At 49.0% G+C, this 27,642-nt stretch overlaps 1 protein-coding gene across 1 annotated transcript in view; it reads left to right on the plus strand.

The window, feature by feature from the left end:
- Positions 1 to 1,391: 1,391 nt before the first annotated feature.
- LOC144505615 (uncharacterized) overlaps positions 1,392 to 27,642 on the plus strand; it is a 77,621-nt gene continuing 51,370 nt past the window's right edge. Inside the window, exon 1 of the mRNA XM_078231719.1 lies at positions 1,392 to 1,657. The gene's annotated coding sequence lies outside the window, so the exon portion shown is untranslated. The remainder of the gene's footprint in view (positions 1,658 to 27,642) is intronic.

A 27,642-nucleotide genomic window follows, 5' to 3' on the forward strand; every position in this document is an offset into this window, starting at 1 on the left:
GTTTAGATAGGGTGGATAGTGATAGCCTTTTTCCTCTGATGGAGAAATCCAGCACGAGGGGGCATGGCTTTAAATTGAGGGGGGGTAGTTATAGAACCGATGTCAGGGGTAGGTTCTTTACCCAGAGGGTGGTGAGGGATTGGAATGCCCTGCCAGCATCAGTAGTAAATGCGCCTAGTTTGGGGGCGTTTAAGAGATCCGTAGATAGGTTCATGGACGAAAAGAAATTGGTTTAGGTTGGAGGGTCACAGTTTTTTTTTTAACTGGTCGGTGCAACATCGTGGGCCGAAGGGCCTGTTCTGCGCTGTAATGTTCTATGTTCTATGTTCTATGTTCTAACCCACTTAGTCTTTCCTCACACATCAGTCCCGCCATCCCAGGGATCAGCCTGATGAACCTTCACTGTACTCCCTCTATAGCAAGAACATCCTTCCTCAGATGAAGACACCGAATCTGCACACGATACTCCAGATGTGGCTTCACCAACACCATATCCAATTGCAGTAAAGCATCTCTATCCCTATACTCGAATCCTCTTGATATGAAGGCCAACATGCCATTTGCCTTCTTTGACACTGGGTTACATATGCAAGCCTTGGTCCAGTAATGTCATCCCCACTTTACCTGAATATTGCACTTAACCCTGTGACATCCCAGTGCACAACCCCACAATGTGCAAGGACTGAATTAGATACTGGCGGTAAAAACAGATGGAGATCCTACTCATTAAAGGCAAGTTTCTCCAGCAGAAGAAATACAAATAATTGGAATTAAAGTCAAATTAAGTTGGACTTCCTGAATAATTAAGAGGGGAATTAGACACAGGGCAACACTCCATGCTGGTAGAGGGTTAAAATCAGGATGGACTGGGGAATTTATAAACTCACCACAGTCCTTAATTCTTTCCATATGTAACCTTATACGTGTCAGCCTCTCTAACCAGGGGCTAAATGTGTTTGAATCTATGCTGCTAGTCACTTTTTGTTTTGTTCGCAATGTGCCTCATCTTTGTGTCAGGCTGGAGTTCAGCACTTGCCTTTTGGGGGGAAAGAGGGGAATATCAGTCATGGGTTTGATAAAATACCTATTACAACAGTAGGGCTAGACCGAGAAGAGCTGATGCTGATTCAAAGCCTGTGAGTCAGCTGTTGGCGTAGAAAGGCAGTACTCTCAACATCCTTTTTAGATCCCACACACAAACAAAAAAAACTGGGCAAATCGCCAGACTGGGAAGGGAATTGTCTTAAGAGTTGGAGAACTGAGATCAGAAGGGGAGGAAACCAGTTCCAATCCACCCGCCCCAATATTCAGTGGAGACTTTTTCCCTTCCAAGTTCCCAGAAAGTTTTTTTCTCTCTCTCCCCCTCTCCTTTTCCCGTGCTGTATTTTGTTTAAAACACACAACGGGACCCTTCCTCAGTCAGCAAAATTTATACTCTCCTGCAGGGCTCGCACAGATTTCTGTACAACAAAACTTTGGAGACTTCTCTCTCTCTCCCTGTTCCCCCTCCCCCGTCACTTGCAGAGTCGACTCCACTAGAAGTCTGGAACTGGCAGCTGTGAGATCCGCAGCCCCATTCATGTAGTTTTGACGGAAGAAGCAAGAAGGATTTGGATCTTCTTGGCAAGAGGGGAATCTTCCAGCGCTGGGTTGGCAGGTGAGATTGAATCTGGTGTCAGAGAACGAAACTGCTGCTTGACTTGTTCGCTGGAGTTTGATGGGGATGGGAAACTTTAGCTGAACCTCGTAGAGTTTGAGTTTCCACCTTGTAATTCTTAACCCCTTTGGGTTGTCCCCCGCTAGTGTGCCGTGACTATCAGTGCAGATTGCATTTGCTCACATTTGCGTATTTAAGGCAATTGGCAGCAAAGGAGGGGACTGAGAATTGAGATCCAGAACGGACTGTTTAGAAGGGAGGCAGTTTGAATGGTGAGTACTTCAAAAGGTCTTGAAGTGGGGCAAATGCCATGCTGTGGGAACACAGGAGGGTGACTGGGACGCAATGGATAGCGAACTGAAACCCATTTCAGGCACAGTCGCAATGGGCCAAATGGCCATCACCTGGGTTGACAGTTCTATGATCTAACAATCCAAAAGATGTGCTGGTTCGGTGAATTGGCCGTGCTAAATTCTCCCTCAGTGTACCCGAACAGGCGCCCGAGTGTGGCGACTAGGGGATTCTCACAGTAACTTCATTGCAGTGTTAATGTAAGCCGACTTGTGACAAATAAATAATAATGTAAATAAATAATAAATTACCATGGATATATTAATTTTAGAAAGCTCGGTGAATTAGTGGAATGCATTGATGTAACAGAGAGGAATGGAGTTTTAAAAAAGACCATAGTTAAACTGATTAGGCTGATGGCTTCAATTAGACGCATTCTTCCACAAATTGTCATCCTCTCCGGTCAGATCTTCACCACGATATCGCCTGTTTATTTTCTCTCCTCTCCGTGTTTCAGTTGAAGAGGGAGTTTGTAAGAGTCTGGTGTTGTGTGAGTAAAAGGACTTGTCATGGGATTGGCTTGTCTCCGTTGGGATCCAAGTGTCTCGTTGGAGATTATTCCCCGGATTTGGCAGTGACAAGTGGACAAGTTCCAGAAACATGAGTTCGAACTGATGAGTCGAGAGCAAAGAGATTCTGCAGAGGGGATGAAGTGGGTTTTGCTACAGATTCCCAGCTATCTAACCAGACATGCTCAAGTCCTCGTCCAGACACTGACGCACTCGAGGGGAATTAAAGCATTTAACCTTCATAATTTAAAACTTGCAAATATCCGGTGTTCAGTGACAAAAATCAACAGTGTGGCGTGATGATCAGGTAGGCAGAAAGAACTGGATATCAGATAGACACCAGGAACTGAGAGGGAAATATCAGATAGACACCAGGAACTGAGAGAGAAATATCAGATAGACACCAGGAACTGAAAGGGAAATATCAGAAAGACATGGGGAACTGAGAGAGAAATATCAGATAGACACGGGGAACTGAGAGAGAAATATCAGATAGACACGGAGAACTGAGAGAAAAATATCAGATAGACACCAGGAACTGAGAGAGAAATATCAGATAGACACCAGGAACTGAGAGGGAAATATCTGATAGACATGAGGAACTGAGAGGGAAATATCAGATAGACACAGAGAACTGAGAGAGAAATATCAGATAGACACCAGGAACTGAGAGAGAAATATCAGATAGACACCAGGAACTGAGAGGGAAATATCAGAATAGACACGGGGAACTGAGAGAGAAATATCAGATAGACACCAGGAACTGAGAGGGAAATATCAGAAAGACATGGGGAACTGAGAGAGAAATATCAGATAGACACGGAGAACTGAGAGAGAAATATCAGATAGACACCAGGAACTGAGAGAGAAATATCAGATAGACACCAGGAACTGAGAGGGAAATATCAGATAGACACAGAGAACTGAGAGAGAAATATCAGATAGACACGGGGAACTGAGAGAGAAATATCAGATAGACACCAGGAACTGAGAGAGAAATATCAGATAGACACGGGGAACTGAGAGAGAAATATCAGATAGACACCAGGAACTGAGAGGGAAATATCAGATAGACACAGAGAACTGAGAGAGAAATATCAGATAGACACCAGGAACTGAGAGGGAAATATCAGATAGACACAGAGAACTGAGAGAGAAATATCAGATAGACACGGGGAACAGAGAGGGAAATATCAGATAGACACCAGGAACTGAGAGGGAAATATCAGATAGACACAGAGAACTGAGAGAGAAATATCAGATAGACACGGGGAACAGAGAGGGAAATATCAGATAGACACCAGGAACTGAGAGAGAAATATCAGATAGACACGGAGAACTGAGAGAGAAATATCAGATAGACACGGGGAACAGAGAGGGAAATATCAGATAGACACGGGGAACAGAGAGGGAAATATCAGATAGACACCAGGAACTGAGAGAAAAATATCAGATAGACACGGAGAACTGAGAGAGAAATATCAGATAGACAAGGGGAACAGAGAGGGAAATATCAGATAGACACGGGGAACAGAGAGGGAAATATCAGATAGACACAGAGAACTGAGAGAGAAATATCAGATAGACACCAGGAACTGAGAGGGAAATATCAGATAGACACAGAGAACTGAGAGAGAAATATCAGATAGACACGGGGAACAGAGAGGGAAATATCAGATAGACACGGGGAACAGAGAGGGAAATATCAGATAGACACCAGGAACTGAGAGAAAAATATCAGATAGACACGGAGAACTGAGAGAGAAATATCAGATAGACAAGGGCAACTGAGAGAGAAATATCAGATAGACACCAGGAACTGAGAGGGAAATATCAGATAGACACCAGGAACTGAGAGGGAAATATCAGATAGACACGGGGAACTGAGAGAGAAATATCAGATAGACACGGAGAACTGAGAGAGAAATATCAGATAGACACGGAGAACTGAGAGAGAAATATCAGATAGACACGGAGAACTGAGAGAGAAATATCAGATAGACATGGGGAACAGAGAGGGAAATATCAGATAGACACCAGGAACTGAGAGAGAAATATCAGATAGACACCAGGAACTGAGAGAGAAATATCAGATAGACACGGGGAACAGAGAGGGAAATATCAGATAGACACGGGGAACTGAGAGAGAAATATCAGATAGACACCAGGAACTGAGAGAGAAATATCAGATAGACACGGGGAACAGAGAGGGAAATATCAGATAGACACGGGGAACTGAGAGAGAAATATCAGATAGACACGGGGAACTGAGAGAGAAATATCAGATAGACACGGAGAGGATGGTGGTGACCGCAGGTGGAGGATGCGGTCAAGAAGGCGTATGGCGTACTAGCCTTCATTAATCGAGGGATTGAGTTTAGGAGTCGGGAGATAATGCTGCAGCTTTATAGGACCCTGGTTAGACCCCACTTGGAGTACTGCGCGCAGTTCTGGTCACCTCATTACAGGAAAGATGTTGAAGCCATTGAAAGGGTGCAGAGGAGATTTACAAGGATGTTGCCTGGATTGGGGGGCATGCCTTATGAGGATAGGTTGAGGGAGCTTGGTCTCTTCTCCCTGGAGAGACGAAGGATGAGAGGTGACCTGATAGAGGTTTACAAGATGTTGAGGGGTCTGGATAGGGTGGACTCTCAGAGGCTATTTCCAAGGGCTGAAATGGTTGCTACGAGAGGACACAGGTTTAAGGTGCTGGGGGGTAGGTACAGGGGGGATGTCAGGGGTAAGTTTTTCACTCAGAGGGTGGTGGGTGAGTGGAATCGGCTGACGTCGGTGGTGGTGGAGGCAAACTCGTTGGGGTCTTTTAAGAGACTTCTGGATGAGTACATGGGATTTAATGGGATTGAGGGCTATAGATAGGCCTAGAGGTGGGGATGTGATCGGCGCAACTTGTGGGCCGAAGGGCCTGTTTGTGCTGTGGCTTTCTATGTTCTATGTTAACTGAGAGAGAAATATCAGATAGACACGGGGAACTGAGAGAGAAATATCAGATAGACACGGAGAACTGAGAGAGAAATATCAGATAGACACCAGGAACTGAGAGAGAAATATCAGATAGACACCAGGAACTGAGAAGGAAATATCAGATAGACACCAGGAACTGAGAGAGAAATATCAGATAGACACGGGGAACTGAGAGAGAAATATCAGATAGACACGGGGAACAGAGAGGGAAATATCAGATAGACACGGGGAACTGAGAGAGAAATATCAGATAGACACGGAGAACTGAGAGGGAAATATCAGATAGACACCAGGAACTGAGAGGGAAATATCAGATAGACACGGAGAACTGAGAGAGAAATATCAGATAGACACGGGGAACTGAGAGAGAAATATCAGATTGACACGAGGAACTGAGAGAGAAATATCAGATAGACACGGGGAACTGAGAGAGAAATATCAGATAGACACGGAGAACTGAGAGAGAAATATCAGATAGACACGGAGAACTGAGAGAGAAATATCAGATAGACACGGAGAACTGAGAGAGAAATATCAGATAGACACGGGGAACTGAGAGAGAAATATCAGATAGACACGGAGAACTGAGAGGGAAATATCAGATAGACACGGAGAACTGAGAGAGAAATATCAGATAGACACGGGGAACTGAGAGAGAAATATCAGATAGACATGGGGAACAGAGAGGGAAATATCAGATAGACACCAGGAACTGAGAGAGAAATATCAGATAGACACCAGGAACTGAGAGGGAAATATCAGATAGACACGGAGAACTGAGAGAGAAATATCAGATAGACACGGAGAACTGAGAGAGAAATATCAGATAGACACCAGGAACTGAGAGAGAAATATCAGATAGACACGGAGAACTGAGAGGGAAATATCAGATAGACACGGAGAACTGAGAGAGAAATATCAGATAGACACGGAGAACTGAGAGAGAAATATCAGATAGGCACCAGGAACTGAGAGAGAAATATCAGATAGACACCAGGAACTGAGAGGGAAATATCAGATCGACATGGGGAACAGAGAGGGAAATATCAGATAGACAGGAGGAGCTGAGCGGAGGAATTATATTGCATTGTCCTTTGTCCTTATGTTTTTGTCCAAGCTTTACTTCACCTCCCTTAAGTTCTCTTCATCTGTCTCTATGTCACATTTTGTTTGGTTATCCCCCTGTTGGGCACCGTGGGTGTTTTACTATGTTAGATGGAATATAAATGCAAGATGCTGTTATCATGCTGGTGATTAGATTGAAGCGTTTGAAGAGAGCATTGAAGCATCTGAGGGAGGCTTAGAATTGCATCGAAGTTTATTACATTACAACAGGCCATTCAATCCAGTCTGTCCATACCATGTGGGCCTTTTAAAAGTTTAAAGTAATGTTTATTTATTCGTCACAAGTAGGCTTACGTTCTCACTACAATAAAGTTACTCTGAAAATCCCCTCGTCGCCACACTCCGGCGCCTGTTCGGGTACACTGAGGGAGAATTTAGCATGGTCTAAGCCCCTAACCTGCACATCTTTGGACTGTGGGAGGAAACCGGAGCACCCGGAGGAAACCCACGCAGACACGGGGAGAACGTGCAAACTCCACACAGACAGTGACCCAAGCCAGAATTCGAACCCGGGTCCCTGGAGCTGTGAGGCAGAATTGCTAACCGTTGTGCCACCATGCCTTCCCACCCTACTCCACGTAACCCCATCATCAAATCCCTTATACTTATTAAACGTTCCCTAAATGGGGTTGGGGTGAACTAGCTTGATGGGTTCTGAACTGGCTTGGCCATAGAAGGCAGAAGGTAGTTGTGGAAGGGTGTTTTTCTGAATAGACGACTATAAATGGTGGTGTTCCGCATGGACCAGTGCTGGAACCTCTATTGTTTTAATATATATAATGACTTGGAAGAAAACGTAACTGGTCTGCTTAGCAAGTTTGCAGATGATATCCACTGAGATTGCTGGAGTTGCAATGGTGATGAAGATTGTCAGAGAATACAGCAGGATATCGATAGGCTGGAGAACTGGGTGGAGAAATGGCAGATGGAATTTAATCCGGACAAATGTGAGGTGATGCATTTGGATCGATCCAATTCAGGTGGGAGCTATTAAATAAATGGAAGAACCATCAGGAGCATCGACACACAGAGAGATCTGGGAGTACAGGTCCACAGATCCTTCAAAGTGGCAGCACAGGTGGAAAAGGTTGTGAAGAAAGCATAATGGCATGCTTGCCTTCATCGGCCGGGGCATCGAGTATAAAAGTTGGCACATTATGTTACAGTTTTATAAAATGTTGGTTAGGCCACATTTGGAATTCTGATGGCCACATACCAGAAGGTCGTGGTGGTTTTGGAGATAGTGCAGAAAAGGTTTACCAGGATGTTGTCTGGTGTGGAGGGTATTAGCTATGAGGAGAGATTAAATAACCTGGGATTGTTCTCCTTGGAAAGACAGAGGCTGAGGGGCGACCCGATAGAAGTTTATAAAATTATGAGGTGCATAGATAGGGTGAACAGTTGGAAGCTTTTTCCCAGGGCAGAAATGACAATTACAAGGGGCACAAGTTCAAGGTGAGGGGGGAAAGGTTCAGTGGAGATGTGCGGGGGAAGTTTTTTTACACAGAGGGTGGTGGGGGCCTGGAATGCACTGCCCAGTGAGGTGGTTGAGGCAGATACATTAGTGACATTTAAGACTTCTCTGGATAGGCACATGAACAGGCGGGGAATAGAGGGATACAGGTGATTGGTCTAGGTAGGACAAGGTGATCGGTGCAGGCTTGATGGGCTGAAGGGCCTGTTCCTGTGCTGTACTGTTCTTTGTTCCTAAATGCATTTAAACTACTCCATGATCTCATTGAATGTCCGGGGGCTAACTGGCCCACTCTTGTTCCTTTGTTCCTCTGTGTGAGTGAGTTCTAGATTCTCACTACTCTCTCCTCCTGAATTCCCTTTTGGGATCACTGTATCAGTGGTCTCCAACCTTTTTAAGCACAAGATCACATTTGACATCAAATGCAGCACGGAATCTACTGTTAAAAATTCAACTTTACTAAAACCTCCCAAAATGTATGTCTCACCTATTCTCATGAGACACCTGTGCTTGCACACTGTCTGTGAGTGCTGTGATGTCTGGGCCATGGTTTGAGATGGCCAATCTCATACAGTCCATCAGATGGGCATCTGTGAGATGAGTGCGATACTTGGAGTTGATGATTTTTAGCTGGAAAAAAGCCACCTCGTGGAGGTACGTGGAACCAAAGTGAGCCTTCACCTTCTGGCTACGGTTAAAGCACCAGCAACATGCTCTTGATGGCTGTCAGAATTTCATTTTTGTTTTTAAAGCCTTTGAACAAGGTGTCGACAGCAACCATCATAACCTCCTTGAAACCTCTGACACAGGGGAGGCGATGGCTGAGTGGTATTATCGCTAGACTATTAACTAGAAACTCAGCTAATGTTCTGGGGAACCGGGTTCGAATCCCACCACGGCAGATTGGGGAATTTGAATTCAATAAAAAATATCTGGAACTAAGAATGAAGAAACCATTGTCAATTGTTGGGAAAAACCCACCTGGTTCGCTAGTGTCCTTCAGGGAAGAAAATCTGCCATCCTTACCTGGTCTGGCCTACGTGCGACTCCAGAGCCACAGCAATGTCAACCGCCTCACTTGGCAGTGCATTCCAGACCCCCACCACCCTCTGTGGCTTGAGAGCAATGTGGCTCTCAACTGCCCTCTGAAATGGCCCAGCAAGCCACTTAGTTCAAGGGCAACTAAAGGAGGGCAATCAACGCTGACCCATGCCCCATGAATGAATTAAAAAAGGACTCTGCCATTGGGGAACAGCTTGTTATGCTTTGCCAGCAGATGGCTAATACAGAGAGACCTCTCTTTGCTCACCTTGCCTTCAGCCACAGGTTTTGAAAAGAGTGACTGTTTGAGCTTGCAACATTCCCTTCAACTCCCCAACTTTCTTTGTCCGAACGACACTGTTTAAAGGGAAATTTCCTTGAAATTTTGCATGCATTGTTTTGTGATGTGGTTCCAAATTCCCTCTTTCACTCAGGGCTCTGTTTAAAAATGAGACCAATGGTCTCAGCATTGCCATTTGTAAAATGAAATTCACCCGCCCGTTCCGGGTGGGAATTTTGCCCTCTTGCAGGTCCCCAGCTCCTCGCTCATCATTTTGTCTTCACCCAGTTTAAGTCCATGTATTGGAACCTGCGATTCGGCAGCCAACGAGCTGATTCGCTCATCTTCACGGGAGGCCTGGGTTCTGCTCATTTTTGGCAGCCAATGACAATCAACTTTTCAAGACTCCAGGATCGACTTGTCCATCTCGATCAGTTTTTTGGAGACCACTGCACTACATACTTATGGCTTCATACACACAGAGGAAGGGGAAGGGATAGAGGGACAGGGGCAAGGGGAGGGTGAAGGGAGACATTTAGAGTGAGTCCAGGCTTCTATAGAGTATATTTTGATTTGATTTGATTTGATTTATTATTGTCACATGTATTAACATACCGTGAAAAGTATTGTTTCTTGCGCGCTACACAGACAAAACATACCATTCATAGAGAAGGAAACGAGAGAGTGCAGAATGTAGTGTTACAGTCATAGCTAGGGTGTAGAGAAAGACCAACTTAATGCAAGGTAAGTCTATTCAAAAGTCTGACAGCAGCAGGGAAGAAACTGTTCTTGAGTCAGTCGGTACGTGACCTCAGACTTTTGTATCTTTTTCCCGACGGAAGAAGGTGGAAGAGAGAATGCCCGGGGTGCGTGGGGTCCTTAATTATGCTGGCTGCTTTGCCGAGACAGTGGAAGTGTAGATAGAGTCAATGGATGGGAGGCTGGTTTGTGCGATGGATTGGGCTACATTCACGGCCTTTTGTAGTTCCTTGTGGTCTTGGGTAGAGCAGGAACCATACCAAGCTGTGATACAACCAGAGAGAATGCTTCCTATGGTGCATCTGTAAAAGTTGATGAGAGTCGTAGCTGACATGCTGAATTTCCTTAATCTCCTTAATTTCCTTTTCCTTATAAAAACTAGCACTGAGAAATTGGGCTGAATGGCCAGTTTCAGCTCCAAGGTTCTATGTACAAATCCGGTGCACATGAATGTAGTGTTTAAATATTAGCTTCATCTTTCTCAAGCATAGGTTAGTTTTCTGCCTAAGTCCCTAGCTCATTGGGAAAATAGTTTGCCCTTCCATTTGGGATGGGATTAGTTTCTTTACACAAATTAAACAACAACCTATATTTATATCCCGCTTTCAGCACAGTAAAACATTGGGTGCTGCAGGACGTAATTATCCAACGACATACTCCAAAACTTGGTCAAGCTTTTTTAGGTTTTTAAGAGCGTCTTAAAGGAGGAGAGAGAGGTAAAGAGGTGGGGGGGAATTCCAGAGATTGGATCCCTGGTTGCTGAAGGCACAACATGATGGTGGAGTGAAGGAATTGGAAGATGGGCAAGAGGTACAGGCCTGGTGCCAATGCCCCATTTATTGTCAAGCTGCCAGGCACCATTATCTAGACTCTCACCGGCACCAGGTATCGGTGAATACCTAACAACTGTGATACTACAGAGTGAATTCCCACAGCAAGGAAGGAAGGAAGGTAGGGTGGCACAGTGGCTGGGCAGCATGGTGGCACAGTAATTATCACTGCTGCCTCACAGCACCAGGGACCCGGGTTCAATTCTGGCCTTGGGTGACTGTGTGAAGTTTGCACCTTCTCCCCGTGTCTGTGTGGTCTTCCTCTGGGTGCTTCAGTTTCCTCCCACACTCCAAAGTTGTGCAGGTTAGGTAGATTCACATGCTAAATTGCCCCTTAATTCCCAAGATGTATAGGTTGGGGGGGGGGGGGGGGGGGGATTAGTCATGGTAAATATGTGGGGTTGCGGGGATAGGGCGGAGGAGAGAGCCTGGGTAAGATACTCTGTCAGAGAGTTGGTGCAGACTCGATGGGCTGAATGGCCTCCTTTTGCACTGTGGGGATTCTGTGATAGTATAGAGCAGCAATGCTAGATCCAGAACATATTCAGGCAAGCGATAAAGCCGACACAGAATGGAACCATGTTTCAATTGTATCTTCAATGATAACGAATTGAAAAGATATGAGTCTGGGTACAACCATGGAGCAACATAACAACCATATCATTCTTGGGAAGTGGCTGTCACTGGCAACTCTGCAATTTATTGCCCATCTCTAATGATCTTGAAGCGGTGCCCATCTTTGTGAGCCACTGCAGTCCGTGTTGTGTTTTTCGTGACAGCCTTGATACAACTGAGCAGCACATTAAGAGTCAACCACATTGGTGCGGGACTGGAGTCACAAATAGGCCCAGCTTGGGTCAGCACAGCAGGTTTCCTTCTCCAAAGGACGTTAATGAAGCAACTTTATTCCACAGCTTCATGGTCACTTTTACTGACGAATATTCCTCAGTGTAGATCACGTTGCGTTCGATTGGTGATTTGTCCACATGTGTAGCGTGTGATCCTGCTTCACTCTGAGACAGAAACCAAAAGGGGCCAAGGATAGATCCTCAGTAATTTGAGGGTCGGGCACAAAGAGACGTCGCTAGAGATGCTTAATTAGGATTAAATGGTCAAGAACGGGATCACACGAGAGCCGTGCACTGAGCTGGGAATAGACAGGAACCAGAAGTGAATGTTGTGGTCAACTGTGTCAGAAGATTTGTGGAGAGAGAGCACCGTGCTAGCAATCAGAGAATCTCACTGGGACTTAGTGAATGTTACATATTGAAAAGAAATATAAATTAGTGGATGGATCAAGAAAACAGTAGGCAGTACAGCATGTGTTAAATGGTACAGTAAACTGATTTAGAAGATAGATCTATGTTAGATTAAATTTGGGCGGCACAGTGGTTAGCACTGCTACCTCACAGCACCAAGCACCCGGGTTCAATTCCTGTCTCAAGTGACTGTCTGTGTGGAGTCTGCACGTTCTCCCCGTGTCTGCGTGGGTTTCCTCCGGGTGCTCCGGTTTCCACCCACAGTCCAAAGACGTGCAGGTTAGGTGGATTGGCCATGCTAAATTGCCCCTTTAGTGTCCCAAGATGTGTAGGTTAGGGGGATTAGTGGGGTAAATACTTGGGGTTACGGGGAACAGGTCTGGGTGGGATTACCCCTCAGTGTCAGGGGGATTACGTGGGGTTGCAAGGATATGGCCTGGGTGGGATTGTTGTTGGTGCAGACTCGATGGGCCGAATGGCCTCCTTCTGCACTGTAGGGATTCTATGATGTGGAGATGCCGGCGTTGGACTGGGGTAAACACAGTAAGAAGTCTCACAACACCAGGATAAAGTCCAACAGGTTTATTTGGTAGCAAATACCATAAGCTTTCAGAGCGCTGCTCCTTCATCAGATGGAGTGGAAATGTGCTCTCAAACAGTGCACAGACACAGAAATCAAGTTACAGAATTAGAATGTGAATCCCTACAGCCAGCCAGGTCTTAAAGGTACAGACAATGTGGGTAGAGGGAGCATTAAACACAGGTTAAAGAGATGTGTATTGTCTCCAGACAGAACAGCTAGTGAGATTCTGCAAGTCCAGGGGGCAAGCAGTGGGGGTTACTGATAATGTGACATAAATCCAACATCCCGGTTTAGGCCGTCCTCATGTGTGCGGAACTTGGCTATCAGTCTCTGCTCAGCGACTCTGCGCTGTCGTGTGTCGTGAAGGCCGCCTTGGAGAACGCTTACCTGAAGATCCAAGGCTGAATGCCCGTGGCTGCTGAAGTGCTCCCCCACAGGAAGAGAACAGTCTTGCCTGGTGATTGTCGAGCGGTGTTCATTCATCCGTTGTCGTAGCGTCTGCATAGTTTCCCCAATGTACCATGCCTCAGGACATCCTTTCCTGCAGCGTATCAGGTAGACAACGTTCTAGACAACGCCCAGAATGATCTCGGCAGGCGGCCCAGATCATTCTCTGGTGGAGGAGAGGGAGGAGGGAGGCGGGTCAGATATATCTCTGGTGGGGGGAGGGGGAGGGAGGCCTGATCGCTCTCTGGTGTGGGGGGGGGGGGAAGGAGGGAGGCGGGTCAGATGTATCTCCGGTGGGGGGGCAGGGCCGAACACTCTCTGGTGGGGAGGGGGGGTGGGGGGGGGGGGTGGAGGGAGGCCCGATCATTCTCTGGTGGTGGGGTGGTGGGAGGGACCCGATCATTCTCTGGTGGGGAAGGGAGGAAGGCCAGATGGATATCTGGTGGGAGTCCAGGAGGGCCGGGGTAGTGGGGTCCGCTGCCATTCTGCGGGCGATCGATGGTGGGGGGGGGGGGGAAGGGTGGCAAGGGGTCACGATTGGTCTGGGTAGCAGGGAGGGGGGGGGCGTGGGTAGATAAGGGGGACAGTTATGTTGTGGGGGTGGGGCGATGTCTGTGGGGGCCGTCACTCCCGCATTTTGCTCCCGGGCCGCTTTGTCCAGTTTTTGCGGCCCGGGAGCAATGTGGCAGGGGCAAGTTTTAAAAAAAAAATTCTCACTGCGCATGCGCAGTTCAAAGCTCCGATTGTTTTGGGCGCGATAAGTCACGCCCACAGCACGATTCAGGCCCCCGATTTTTTTTTTCAGGCTAAGTGCGTACGGGGGCGCCTGAGAACAGGTTTCCAAGTCAGATCTGAATTGCGCCCAGATTCAGCATCGGGCCCTTAGTGTCAGGGGGATTAGTGAGGTATTATGGAGATGGGGCCTGGGTGGGATTGTTGTTGGTGCAGGCTTGATGGGCCAAATGGCCTCCTTCTGCAGTGTAGGGATGCTATGATTTACATAATTTGGGAAGTCCCTGTTGGAGGGGGAGACAGGAACCCAGATACCTGGTGGTGCACATCCTCAAACGATTGAAACTACATGGCAGAGCAAGTTGATCAGGCTAGATATTTTTCAAAAGAAGCCCAGTGGAATCTTTAGCTTTATCACCAGAGACGCAAGATACAAAAGTGAAGAATTGTGTAAAGATTTGTAAATCACAGCTGAAGCCCCAGGGAAAATATCCCAATTCTGGGCTGCACACTTTCAGAAGGACAGCAAGGCCATGATGAGAGTCAGAAGGAGATTTACTCGACTGACACCAAGGATGAGAGTCTTCAGCGATGGTGAGGGACTGGAGGAATATTGTTCACATTCGGACAGAGATGAAGGAGGAATTTGATAGAGGAGTTAGTGTTGGAAAGGTTAAATACCTGAAGGAACAGCTTGCAGGACCTTCAACAAAGAGCAGAAGGAAATAGGACTAATTGGATATCACTATCAAAGAGCTGGCACAGGGACAAAGGATCAAATGACTGCCTTTCTTGCTGCATCATGCTGTGATTCAATGATCTATTAGACCAATGAGTAAAGGAGCCGCCAGCCTATTACTAACCGACAGAAGCATTTGTGGTCCCCGTTGGGAGCTCCTGTCTGGGATGAGTTAGCTGATCTGAGTACTAACACATTGCGTCTGAGTCCGGAGGTCACGGGTTCTAGTCCCGCCCCAGAGCCTTGAGCACAGAATATTGGCCAATACCCAGTTCAATACTGAGGAGGCACAGCGCACTGCGTGGTGGGTAGCGCCAAAGGAACATGCTGCACCGTCAGAGTGGTAGTGTCGAAGGAGCACCCCATTCTGACGGAGACACGGTTCTGAGGGAACGTGTCGCACTGTCGGAGGGACAGTTCTGAGGGAACGTGTCGCACAGTCGGAGGGACAGTTCTGAGGGAACGTGTCGCACAGTCGGAGGGACAGTTCTGAGGGAGGGTGTCGTACAGTCGGAGGGACAGTTCTGAGGGAGTGTGTCGCACAGTCGGAGGGACAGTTCTGAGGGAGCGTGTCGCACAGTCGGAGGGACAGTTCTGAGGGAGCGTGTCGCACAGTCGGAGGGACAGTTCTGAGGAAGCGTGTCGCACTGTCGGAGGGACAGTTCTGAGGGAGCGTGTCGCACTGTCGGAGGGACAGTTCTGAGGGAGCGTGTCGCACAGTCGGAGGGACAGTTCTGAGGAAGCGTGTCGCACAGTCGGAGGGACAGTTCTGAGGAAGCGTGTCGCACTGTCAGAGGGACAGTTCTGAGGGAGCGTGTCGCACTGTCGGAGGGACAGTTCTGAGGGAGTGTGTTGCACAGTCGGAGGGACAGTTCTGAGGAAGCGTGTCGCACAGTCGGAGGGACAGTTCTGAGGAAGCGTGTCGCACAGTCGGAGGGACAGTTCTGAGGAAGCGTGTCGCACAGTCGGAGGGACAGTTCTGAGGGAGTGTGTTGCACAGTCGGAGGGACAGTTCTGAGGAAGCGTGTCGCACAGTCGGAGGGACAGTTCTGAGGAAGCGTGTCGCACAGTCGGAGGGACAGTTCTGAGGAAGCGTGTCGCACAGTCGGAGGGACAGTTCTGAGGAAGCGTGTCGCACAGTCGGAGGGACAGTTCTGAGGGAGCGTGTCGCACAGTCGGAGGGACAGTTTTGAGGGAGCGTGTCGCACAGTCGGAGGGACAGTTTTGAGGGAGTGTGTCGCACAGTCGGAGGGACAGTTCTGAGGGAGCGTGTCGCACAGTCGGAGGGACAGTTTTGAGGGAGTGTGTCGCACAGTCGGAGGGACAGTTCTGAGGGAGCGTGTCGCACAGTCGGAGGGACAGTTCTGAGGGAGCGTGTCGCACAGTCGGAGGGACAGTTCTGAGGGAGCGTGTCGCACTGTCGGAGGGACAGTTCTGAGGGAGTGTGACGCACAGTCGGAGGGACAGTTCTGAGGAAGCGTGTCGCACAGTCGGAGGGACAGTTCTGAGGAAGCGTGTCGCACAGTCGGAGGGACAGTTCTGAGGAAGCGTGTCGCACAATCGGAGGGACAGTTCTGAGGGAGCGTGTCGCACTGTCGGAGGGACAGTTCTGAGGGAGTGTGTCGCACAGTCGGAGGGACAGTTCTGAGGAAGCGTGTCGCACAGTCGGAGGGACAGTTCTGAGGAAGCGTGTCGCACAATCGGAGGGACAGTTCTGAGGGAGCGTGTCGCACTGTCGGAGGGACAGTTCTGAGGGAGCGTGTCTCACAGTCGGAGGGACAGTTCGAGGGAGCATGCCGTACATTCGGAGGGACAGTCCTGAGGCAGCGTGTCGCACAGTCGGAGGGACAGTTCGAGGGAGCGTGCAGCACTGTTGGAAGGACAGTTCTGAGGGAGCGTGTCGCACAGTCGGACAGACAATTCTGAGGGAGTGTACAGCGCTGTCGGAGGGACAGTTTTGAGGAAGCGTGTCGCTTTGTCGGAGGGACAGTTCTGAGGGAGCGTGTCGCACAGTCGGAGGGACAGTTCTGAGGGAGCGTGCAGCACTGTCGGAGGGACAGTTTTGAGGAAGCGTGTCGCTTTGTCGGAGGGACAGTTCTGAGGGAGCGTGCAGCACTGTCGGAGGGACAGTTCTGAGGGAGCATGTCGCACTGTCGGAGGGACAGTTCTGAGGGAGCGTGTCGTACAGTCGGAGGGACAGTTCTGAGGGAGCGTGTCGTACAGTCGGAGGGACAGTTCTGAGGGAGCATGTCGCACTGTCGGAGGGACAGTTCTGAGGGAGCGTGTCGTACTGTCGGAGGGACAGTTCTGAGGGAGCGTGTCTCACAGTCGGAGGGACAGTTTGAGGGAGCGTGCCGTACAGTCGGAGGGACAGTCCTGATTGAGCGTGCAGCACTGTTGGAGGCACAGTTTTGAGGGAGTGTGTCGCACTGTCGGAGGGACAGTTCTGAGGGAGCGTGTCGCATTGTCGGAGGGACAGTTCTGAGGGAGCGTGCAGCACTGTCAGAGGGACAGTTCTGAGGGAGCGTGCAGCACTGTCAGAGGGACAGTTCTGAGGGAGCGTGTCGTACTGTCGTAGGGACAGTTCTGAGGGAGCTGGCGCACAGTCGGAGGGACAGTTTTGAGGGAGTGTGTCGCCCAGTCGGAGGGACAGTTCTGAGGGAGCGTGTCGCACAGTCGGAGGGACAGTTCTGAGGGAGTGTGTCGCCCAGTCGGAGGGACAGATCTGAGGGAGCATGCAGCACTGTCGTAGGGACAGTTCTGAGGGAGCTGGCGCACAGTCGGAGGGACAGTTTTGAGGGAGTGTGTCGCCCAGTCGGAGGGACAGTTTTGAGGGAGTGTGTCGCCCAGTCGGAGGGACAGTTCTGAGGGCGCGTGCAGCACTGTCGGAGGGACAGTTCTGAGGAAGCTGGCGCACAGTCGGAGGGACAGTTCTGAGGGAGCGTGCAGCACTGTCGGAGGGACAGTTCTGAGGGAGCTGGCGCACAGTCGGAGGGACAGTTCTGAGGGAGCGTGTCGTACTGTCGGAGGGACAGTTCTGAGGGAGCGTGCAGCACTGTCGGAGGGACAGTTCTGAGGGAGCGTGCAGCACTGTCGGAGGGACAGTTCTGAGGGAGCGTGTCGTACTGTCGGAGGGACAGTTCTGAGGGAGCTGGCGCACAGTCGGAGGGACAGTTTTGAGGGAGTGTGTCGCACAGTCGGAGGGACAGTTCTGAGGGAGCATGTCGCACTGTTGGAGGGACAGTTCTGAGGGAGTGTGTCGCACTGTCAAAGGGACAGTCCTGAGGGAGTGTGTCGCACAGTCGGAGGGACAGTTCTGAGGGAGCATGTCGCACTGTTGGAGGGACAGTCCTGAGGGAGTGTGTCGCACAGTCGGAGGGACAGTTCTGAGGGAGCATGTCGCACTGTCGGAGGGACAGTTCTGAGGGAGCGTGCAGCACTGTCGGAGGGACAGTTCTGAGGGAGCGTGCAGCACTGTCGGAGGGACAGTTCTGAGGGAGCTGGCGCACAGTCGGAGGGACAGTTTTGAGGGAGTGTGTCGCACAGTCGGAGGGACAGTTCTGAGGGAGCATGTCGCACTGTTGGAGGGACAGTTCTGAGGGAGTGTGTCGCACTGTCAAAGGGACAGTTCTGAGGGAGCATGTTGCACTGTCGGAGGGACAGTTCTGAGGGAGCGTGCCGCACTGTCGGAGGGACAGTTTTGAGGGAGTGTGTCGCACAGTCGGAGGGACAGTTTTGAGGGAGTGTGTCGCACAGTCGGAGGGACAGTTTTGAGGGAGTGTGTCGCACAGTCGGAGGGACAGATCTGAGGGAGTGTGTCGCACTGTTGGAGGGACAGTTCTGAGGGAGTGTGTCGCACTGTCAAAGGGACAGTTCTGAGGGAGCATGTCGCACTGTTGGAGGGACAGTTCTGAGGGAGTGTGTCGCACTGTCAAAGGGACAGTTCTGAGGGAGCGTGCCATACAATCGGAGGGACAGTCCTGAGGGAGCGTGCCGCACAGTCGGAGGGACAGTTCTGAGGGAGCGTGCCATACAATCGGAGGGACAGTCCTGAGGGAGCGTGCCGCACAGTCGGAGGGACAGTTCTGAGGAAGCGTGTCACACTGTTGGAGGGACAGTCCTGAGGGAACCTTGGTCGGAGGGACAGTTCTGAGGGAGCGTGTCGCACAAGCGGAGGGAAAGTTCTGAGGGAGCGTGCAGCACTGTCGGAGGGACAGTTCTGAGGGAGCGTGTCGCACAAGCGGAGGGAAAGTTCTGAGGGAGCGTGCAGCACTGTCGGAGGGACAGTTCTGAGGGAGCGTGCAGCACAGTCGGAGGCACAGTTCGAGGGAGCGTGCCATACAGTCGGAGGGACAGTCCTGAGGGAGCATGCAGCACAGTTGGAGGGACAGTCCTGAGGGAGCGTGCAGCACAGTCAGGGGGATAGTTCGAGGGAGCGTGCCATACAGTCAGAGGGACAGTCCTGAGGGAGCATGCAGCACAGTTGGAGGGACAGTCCTGAGGGAGCGTGCAGCACAGTCAGGGGGATAGTTCGAGGGAGCATGCCATACAGTCGGAGGGACAGTTCTGAGGGAGCGTGTCGCACTGTTGGAGGGACAGTCCTGAGGGAACCTTTGTCGGAGGGACAGTCCTGAGGGAGTGTGCAGCACAGTCGGGGGGATAGTTCGAGGGAGCGTGCCATACAGTCGGAGGGACAGTCCTGAGGGAGCATGCAGCACAGTTGGAGGGACAGTCCTGAGGGAGCGTGCAGCACAGTCAGGGGGATAGTTCGAGGGAGCATGCCATACAGTCGGAGGGACAGTCCTGAGGGAGCGTGCCGCACAGTTGGAGGGACAGTTCTGAGGAAGCGTATCGCAGTGTTGGAGGGACAGTTCTGAGGAAGCGTGTTGTCAGAGGAAGAGTTCTGAGGGAGTGCGGTGCTCGCTGAGCGGATTAAGAAATGCATTTGTGGAAAGTTTGAAATGGGTGAAGGGGTGGGGGAGACCCAGACAGATAACTTGCAACTTGCTTTCATGTAGCCTTTATACAACCTTTATCATGACAAAGCATTTCTGGGCACTTAATTGGAGTATTATTAAATAAAACTTGACACTGAGCCATAGAAGCAGATATTGAGCATATAATGGAGTTTATTTAGGCTGGAAGATGGGAGGCCAACCCGGAAAATGTTGGAATAGTTGTGTCTCGAGGTAACAAAGACTGGAATGAAGGTTTTCAATAGCAGAGGAACAGAGGTGGGGGTAGAGTTTTGGCAATGTTACACTGGGAAAAATAGACAGCCTTTCTGATGGGGCAATCCTAGAAACCCTACAGTGCAGAAGGAGGCCACTCGGCCCATCGAGTCTGCACCCAGGTCCCATCCCCACAACCCCACATATTTACCCTCCTAATCCTACTGACACTAAGGGGCAATTTAGCGCGGCCAATCAACCTGACCTGCACGTCTTTGGAGTGTGGGAAGAAACCGGAGCGCCCGGAGGAAACCCACGCAGACATGGGGAGAATGTGTAAACTCCACACAGGAAGTGAGCCGAGGCCGGGATTGAACCCTGGTCCCTGGTGCTGACCGCTGTGCCACCGTGCCGCTCCAACATTTGGTTGGAAGCTCAACTCCAAGTCAAAAATGACACTTTCCTTGTTGAACACCTTGGGATAGTTTCCTGTGTTACAGGCGCAATATAAAGTTGTTGTTGTTGTTGTTAATCAAGGCTGTGGTTAAAATTGCGACAGTGGTGCCCTGGCGGAGATGCGAATTTACCATTGAAATTAGCCCCCTACCCCCCTCCCCACCCTACCCCCACCAAAGGTGGCCTTCCCGTGCCTGAATTCAGGTGGGATGGGGAGGTTTGGAGGAGGGTGGCACCAATTCCACCTTGCCGCCATCTTAACCCTCCCCACCCACCTCATTTACATGGCACAGGGGGTGAGGTGAGAAAATCAGCACCAGGGTGGGGCTTGAACTCATGACCCCTTTGACTCATTGGCCAGCGAATGCTGACATCTGACAAGAATGATGGGCTTTTCCAGTCCCTTAAATTCTCCTGTTAAGAGAAATGGGGAGGCAGGGCTGGTTGGGGAGCGTAGATCGTGCTACAAGTGCCCCTTCAGCTGCTGATTTATGTAACATTCTGGTAAAGGGGAACCTTTCACACACTAACATCAGCCTGACACACAACTGTTCTACATCAGAATGAGCTGACTGCACTCACTCCTGTCCAATCCGTTATTCTCTGGCTTCTTTGCTTCTACGCGTTCTCACTTATTTTCATTTTATTCATTTTCCAATGCTGAGTGTGATCAGAGACAACAATTTTATTTTAAAAAGCCTCAAGATATAGAGAGGCACGGAAATTCAACTAATTTGTGACAAAGAAGCACACAGAAGCATAAAGAGAGACCACACACACTCTCTCACATGTATACACACTCACTCTCACACACACTCTCTCACACACTCACACTCACTCTCACACACACACACTCTCTCACATGTATACACACTCACTCTCACACACTCACTCCACACTCTCACACACTCACACTCACTCTCACACACACACACTCTCTCACATGTATACACACTCACTCTCACACACTCACACACTCACTCTCACACACTCACACTCACTCTCACACACACACACTCTCTCACATGTATACACACTCACTCTCACACACTCACTCCACACTCTCACACACTCACACACTCACTCTCACACACTCACACACTCACTCTCACACACTCACACTCTCTCACATCTATACACACTCACACACTCACTCTCACACACTCACACACTCACTCTCACACACACACACTCACACACTCTCTCACGTCTATACACACTCACACACTCACTCTCACACACTCACTCTCACACACTCACACACACACACACACACACTCACTCTCACACACTCACTCTCACACACTCACACACACACTCACTCTCACACACTCACACTCTCTCACATCTATACACACTCACACACTCACTCTCACACACTCACACACTCACACTCTCACATCTATACACACTCACACACACACTCACTCACACACTCACACACTCACTCTCACACACTCACTCTCACACACTCACTCTCACACACTCACACTCTCACACACTCTCACATCTATACACACTCACACACTCACTCACACACACTCACGCTCTCTCACGTCTATACACACTCACACACTCACTCTCACACACTCACTCACACACACTCACACACACACACTCACTCTCACACACTCACTCTCACACACTCACACACACACTCACTCTCACACACACACTCTCTCACATCTATACACACTCACTCTCACACACTCTCACATCTATACACACTCACACACACACTCACACACACACACTCACACACTCACTCACATACACTCACACACACACTCACACACACTCACGCACTCACTCTCACACACTCACTCTCACACACTCACTCTCACACACTCACACTCTCACACACTCCCACTCTCTCACATCTATACACACTCACACACTCACTCACACACACTCACACACTCACTCTCACACACACACTCTCTCACATCTATACACACTCACACACTCTCTCACACTCTCTCACGTCTATACACACTCACACACACTAACACACTCACTCTCACACACTCACACACTCACTCTCACACACACACACTCTCTCACATCTATACACACTCACACACTCACTCACACACACTAACACACTCACTCTCACACACTCACACACTCACTCTCACACACTCACACTCTCTCACATCTATACACACTCACACACTCACTCTCACACACTCACTCTCACACACACACTCTCTTACATCTATACACACTCACACACACACACACTCTCTCACACTCTCTCACGTCTATACACACTCACACACACTAACACACTCACTCTCACACACTCACACACTCACTCTCACACACACACACTCTCTCACATCTATACACACACACACACACTCACTCTCACTCACACACACACTATCTCACATCTATACACACACACACTCACTCTCACGCACTCACACACTCACTCTCACACACTCACACACACTCTCACACACTCACACACTCTCTCACATCTATACACACTCACACACTCTCTCACACTCTCTCACATCTATACACACTCACACACTCTCTCACACACACACACTCACATCTATACACACTCACTCTCACACACCCAATTCCAGCCTGGGGTCACTGTCTGTGTGGAGTTTGCACATTCTCCCCATGCCTGCGTGGGTTTCCTCCCACAGTCCAAAAATGTGTGAGTTAGGTTGATTGGCCATGCTAAATTGACCCTTGTGACACCTACACCCTAGTGTCAAGGGAATGAGCAGGGTTAATGAGGGTTACAGGAATAGGCCTGGGTGGGATTGTGGTTGGTACAGACTCGATGGGCCGAATGGCCTCCCTCTGTATGTAGGGTTTCTATGTTGCAGGTTGCCATCCTGAAAATACCCCTTTTATCCCAAACCTCTGCCTTCTAATCATTAGCCAATCCTCTATCCATGCTAATTTACTGTCTCCAACACTATGGACTCTTATTTTATTAAGTAACTTTTGTGCGGTACCTCATCGAATGCTTTTTGGAAATCCAAGTATTTTACATCTACTGGTTTCCCTTTATCTACCCTGCTCATTACCACCTCAAAGCATTTCAATAAACTTGTCAGGCATGATTTTCCCTTCATGAAGCCATGCTGACTCTCTTTGATTATATTCTGTATTTCTAAACGCTCTACTATTACATCCTTTACAATGGACTTGAATATTTTCCCAATGACAGATGTTAACCTAACTGGCCCATAGTTACCTGTTTTCTATCTCCCTCCCTTTTTGAATAAGGGTGTTGCATTGGCAGTTTTCCAATCCTCTGGGACTTTTCCAAAATTTAAGGATTCTTGGAAGATTCCGACCAGTGCATCCACTCTCTCTGTAGCTTTATTTTTTATTCATTCGTGGGACATGGGCATCACTGGCTAGCCAACATTTATTGCCCATCCCTAGTTTCCCTTGTTCAGAGGGCAGTTGAGAGTCAACCACATTGCTGTGGCTCTGGAGTCACATGTAGGCCAGACCAGGTAAGGATGGCAGATTTCCTTCCCTAAAGGACATTAGTGAACCAGATGGGTTTTACCGACAATCGACAATGGTTTCATGGTCGTCAGTAGATTCTTAATTCCATTTATTTTTTATTAAATTCAAATTCCACCATCTGCCCTGACGTGATTTGAACCAGGGTCCCCAGAACATTAGCTGAGTTTCTGGATTAATAGTCTAGTGTTAATACCACTGGGCCATTGCCCAAGGGGCTACTTCCTTTAATATTCTGGGATGCAGCCCCAGGTCCAGGGGACTCATTGCCCTTTAGCCCCATTACTTTCCCTAGTCACACTCACCCTCACACACTCACTCACTCACGTTCACTCGCTCACTCACTCACATGCTTACACACAAGACTTCACACCTGCTCACACTCATACGCGCTCACACCTGCTTACACTCATTCACGCTTGTTCACATTCATTCATAAACGCTCACACTCACTCACACCCATCACACACACACACACCCACTCACACTCACTCACACCTGCTCATACACATGCACACTCGTACACACACATGCTCACATTCTCACACCCACACACTCACCTGCACACATTCACACCTGTTCATCCACACACACTTATTCACACTCGTTCATACACGTTCATGCCTGCTTACATTTACTCATTTACACCCATACACTCACTCATTCACACCTGCTCACACTCGCACATGTTTACACTTGCTCAAATGCACTCACATCTGCTCACACCCACACATGGTCGCTCACGCTCATTCTGACCCACTCTCTCTAACACACCGGTTCACACTGCTTACACTCGCTCACAGTAAGAATAAGAGGCAACTTGATTGAAACATATAAGCTTCTAAGAGAGCTTGACGGGGTTGATGTGGAGAGGATGTTTCCCCTTGTGGGAGAATTGAGAAGTAGGGGTCACTGTTTAAAATTAAGGGGTCGCTCATTTAGATCAGAGATGAGGAGAAATGTCTAGTTTCATTCTGCTTTCATTGTCTTCCTCAAAAGACAATGAAAGCAGAATCTTTGACTATTTTTAAGGCAGAGTTAGATAGATTCTTGACTAACGAGGGGGTGAAAGGTTATCGGGAGAGGTTGGAATGTGGAGTTGAGGTTAACCCTTCACTCCCTCGTCAATCAAAAGTCTGTCCAACTCAACCTGGATCCACTGCTCTCTGGGATAAAGAATTCCAAAGATTAATGACCCCCCCCCCCCCCCCCCCCCGCCCCCCCGACAGAGGAAATTCCTCCACATCTCCATCTTAAATGGGGGACACCTTATTTTAAAATGTGCTCCCAAACCCCAAACATCATCTAATCCCATCATCATGATGTTCACTTCCATTTCCTCCTCGTGTTAACTCCAAGCCTGTCCAGTCCTTGGATAGGTTTATTCAAAACAAACCTTCCCGGGCTGGCTTGATCATCCGGGGTGATTTTATTTCCCTCTGCGTTTGTCAATGGTGAACATTCCTGGAAGGCTGCCAGTTACTGTTGCAATCTGGACCTGATTACCTGGGATAATCCAGGGCTGAGGGCCGATGGTTGTAAAGGTTTGGAGAATAGGTTCAGGAAAGAAACAGTTCAGAATCAGTATTTACTGCCAATTGGGTAAAAGGCCACAGCTGTGAGGCTGGAGGAAGGGAGGAGGTTTTGCCAACTTTCTAAGAATGCCTCAGGAGTCTCCAACAGTTGGAGATTAATCTCTGCGATTGTGCTGCAACCGACACACTGGGGCATTAACACGTTGTGCATTGATTTTTCATTTTCTTTTATTAGTTACGAAATTATTAGAGGTGGGGGAGACAGAAAGGGCTACTGATTAAGCGTCAGGAATCATCCAATCCAACCATACAGGGCGGAATCCTACGGCCTCAATTTTCCAATGAGGGTCAGCATCATCTCCAAGTCCCAACCTCAATGTCTTTCGTCCACCTGAGCAGCCAATCAACAGGCAGCCTCTGCGACCCCCATCCAATTAGGGACAGCGGCGGGTGGACTCCATGGGTGGGAGAGCCAATCGGAATGCCTGAGGCTGTTGGCAGTTCCCAGCCCCGCTGGGAGTGGTAGGTGCTGCTGTAGTAGGTGGCAGGCTCTGGGATGGGGAGGGAGGGAGGAGATCTCAAGGTGGAGAGACACTCTCGAGGCTTTTTTTGAGTGATAAATTGTGGCCACAGCTACCAGGCCATTACTGTCCAGGGGGACACCCCATCACAGGGTGGTCCCTGGTCCAGCCCTACCCCTCTGATGCCCTCAGCTCTGGGGCGGATGGGCGAGGGGTGGAATTGAAGGAGGCCTTCGGGCTTCCTGGTCACTCCTGGAAATGGCCCAGCTTCAGCCTCATTGGAATGGGGGAGAGTGGGGATTAGCAATCGGGAAGATCAGTCACCGGTCTGCCGCTAATTGGCCACATAATTGGCTACCCGCTGCTGACGTAGCATTTGTCTGTACCTGCTATAACTCTTCCCCAGGAAAGGTGACTCAGAGGTTGGATTGGAATGGGGCTGACAACCCAATACACAACCTTCCAAAATCCAACTCCCCCCAAAATCCCTCCACTTCTTGTCACCAATGCCACTTGCATGTGACAGATCTGATTCCAGCCAAAAAAAGAGTTTTCTGATTGGCTTTGGGAAAGTATGGTGTCACAAGGATGGATATGTCTGGTGACCAATGGCAAGAGAGACCTAGCGTGTGCACGTGTGTGTGTGTGTGTGTGTGTGTGTGGAAGTCATGTGTTAAAGCTCCAGGAATTTGTCCAAGCAGAGTTGGCAACTTCTACAGTGATTTACTGTAAATACCTCTGCCAGCTAGCGGCAAGTTCACTTTCGCTAACTGAGCTACGAGAGCATCATAAACTCACCATAATCTGATTGTCATTCCATGGGAGTTTTTGATGGCGTAGAGAAGGTGCCGGCCTTTTAGGGGGGGTCGGGGGGGGGGAGGGGAGGGGGAGCTAGATTTATTACATTTTTGCTAGGAAAAGATATTGAGGATAAGGGAGTTCTTTCACCTCGTGGGGAAGAGAAACACTCGGAACCATCAATAAAAAATAGTCACTGATAAATTCAATGTGGAATTCAGAAGCAACTTCTTTACTCAGAAAGCAATGAGAATGTGGAGTGGGGGTTGAGGGAAAGCTGGATAAACTCATGAGGGAGAAAGGAATGGAAGGTTATGCTAATAGGGTGAGATAAAGAGGGATGGAACGGCACTTGTGGAGCATTAACACTGGTATGGACCAGACGGGCTGAATGGCCTTATACAATTTGCGTGTTGACTCCATTGTACTTTTGTTGTTGTTCAGAATGAAAGGATTTCAGATGCATTCAGTAATGTAGAAGAAACTATCCGATGTTTCAATAAATCACAAGGCCAGGACTTTCTCTCCAGTTGTGGCTGAGAGAGGAAATGTTTACTGTTTCCTAATTCTCTTCTCTTGCAGTCTCCATTCGGTGATTGGGATCTTTCTCCCTTTGTGTTTTTAATCTTATCTATTCGTCTGTTCCAGTCTGAGTCACCAGCTCCTGCAGCTTGCTCAGAGATTGGATGGGAAGGGTGTTGGAGGGATGGTGGGGGGGCTGTTCAAGGATGGTACTGGCCGCTGTCCCAATGCAACCAGCTGTAGCATGGGGCTTGCTGTTCAGTGCACACACAAACTGGACTCTGGTTAGGGTCTGCCATCACTCACATGTCCTGGAATTAAACATTAATGTTCTGCGCACCACGATTTCCCCCAAATCATAGAA

Source organism: Mustelus asterias, chromosome 16 (assembly GCF_964213995.1).
Source record: "Mustelus asterias chromosome 16, sMusAst1.hap1.1, whole genome shotgun sequence".
In the NCBI taxonomy this organism is placed as follows: Eukaryota; Metazoa; Chordata; class Chondrichthyes; order Carcharhiniformes; family Triakidae; genus Mustelus; species Mustelus asterias.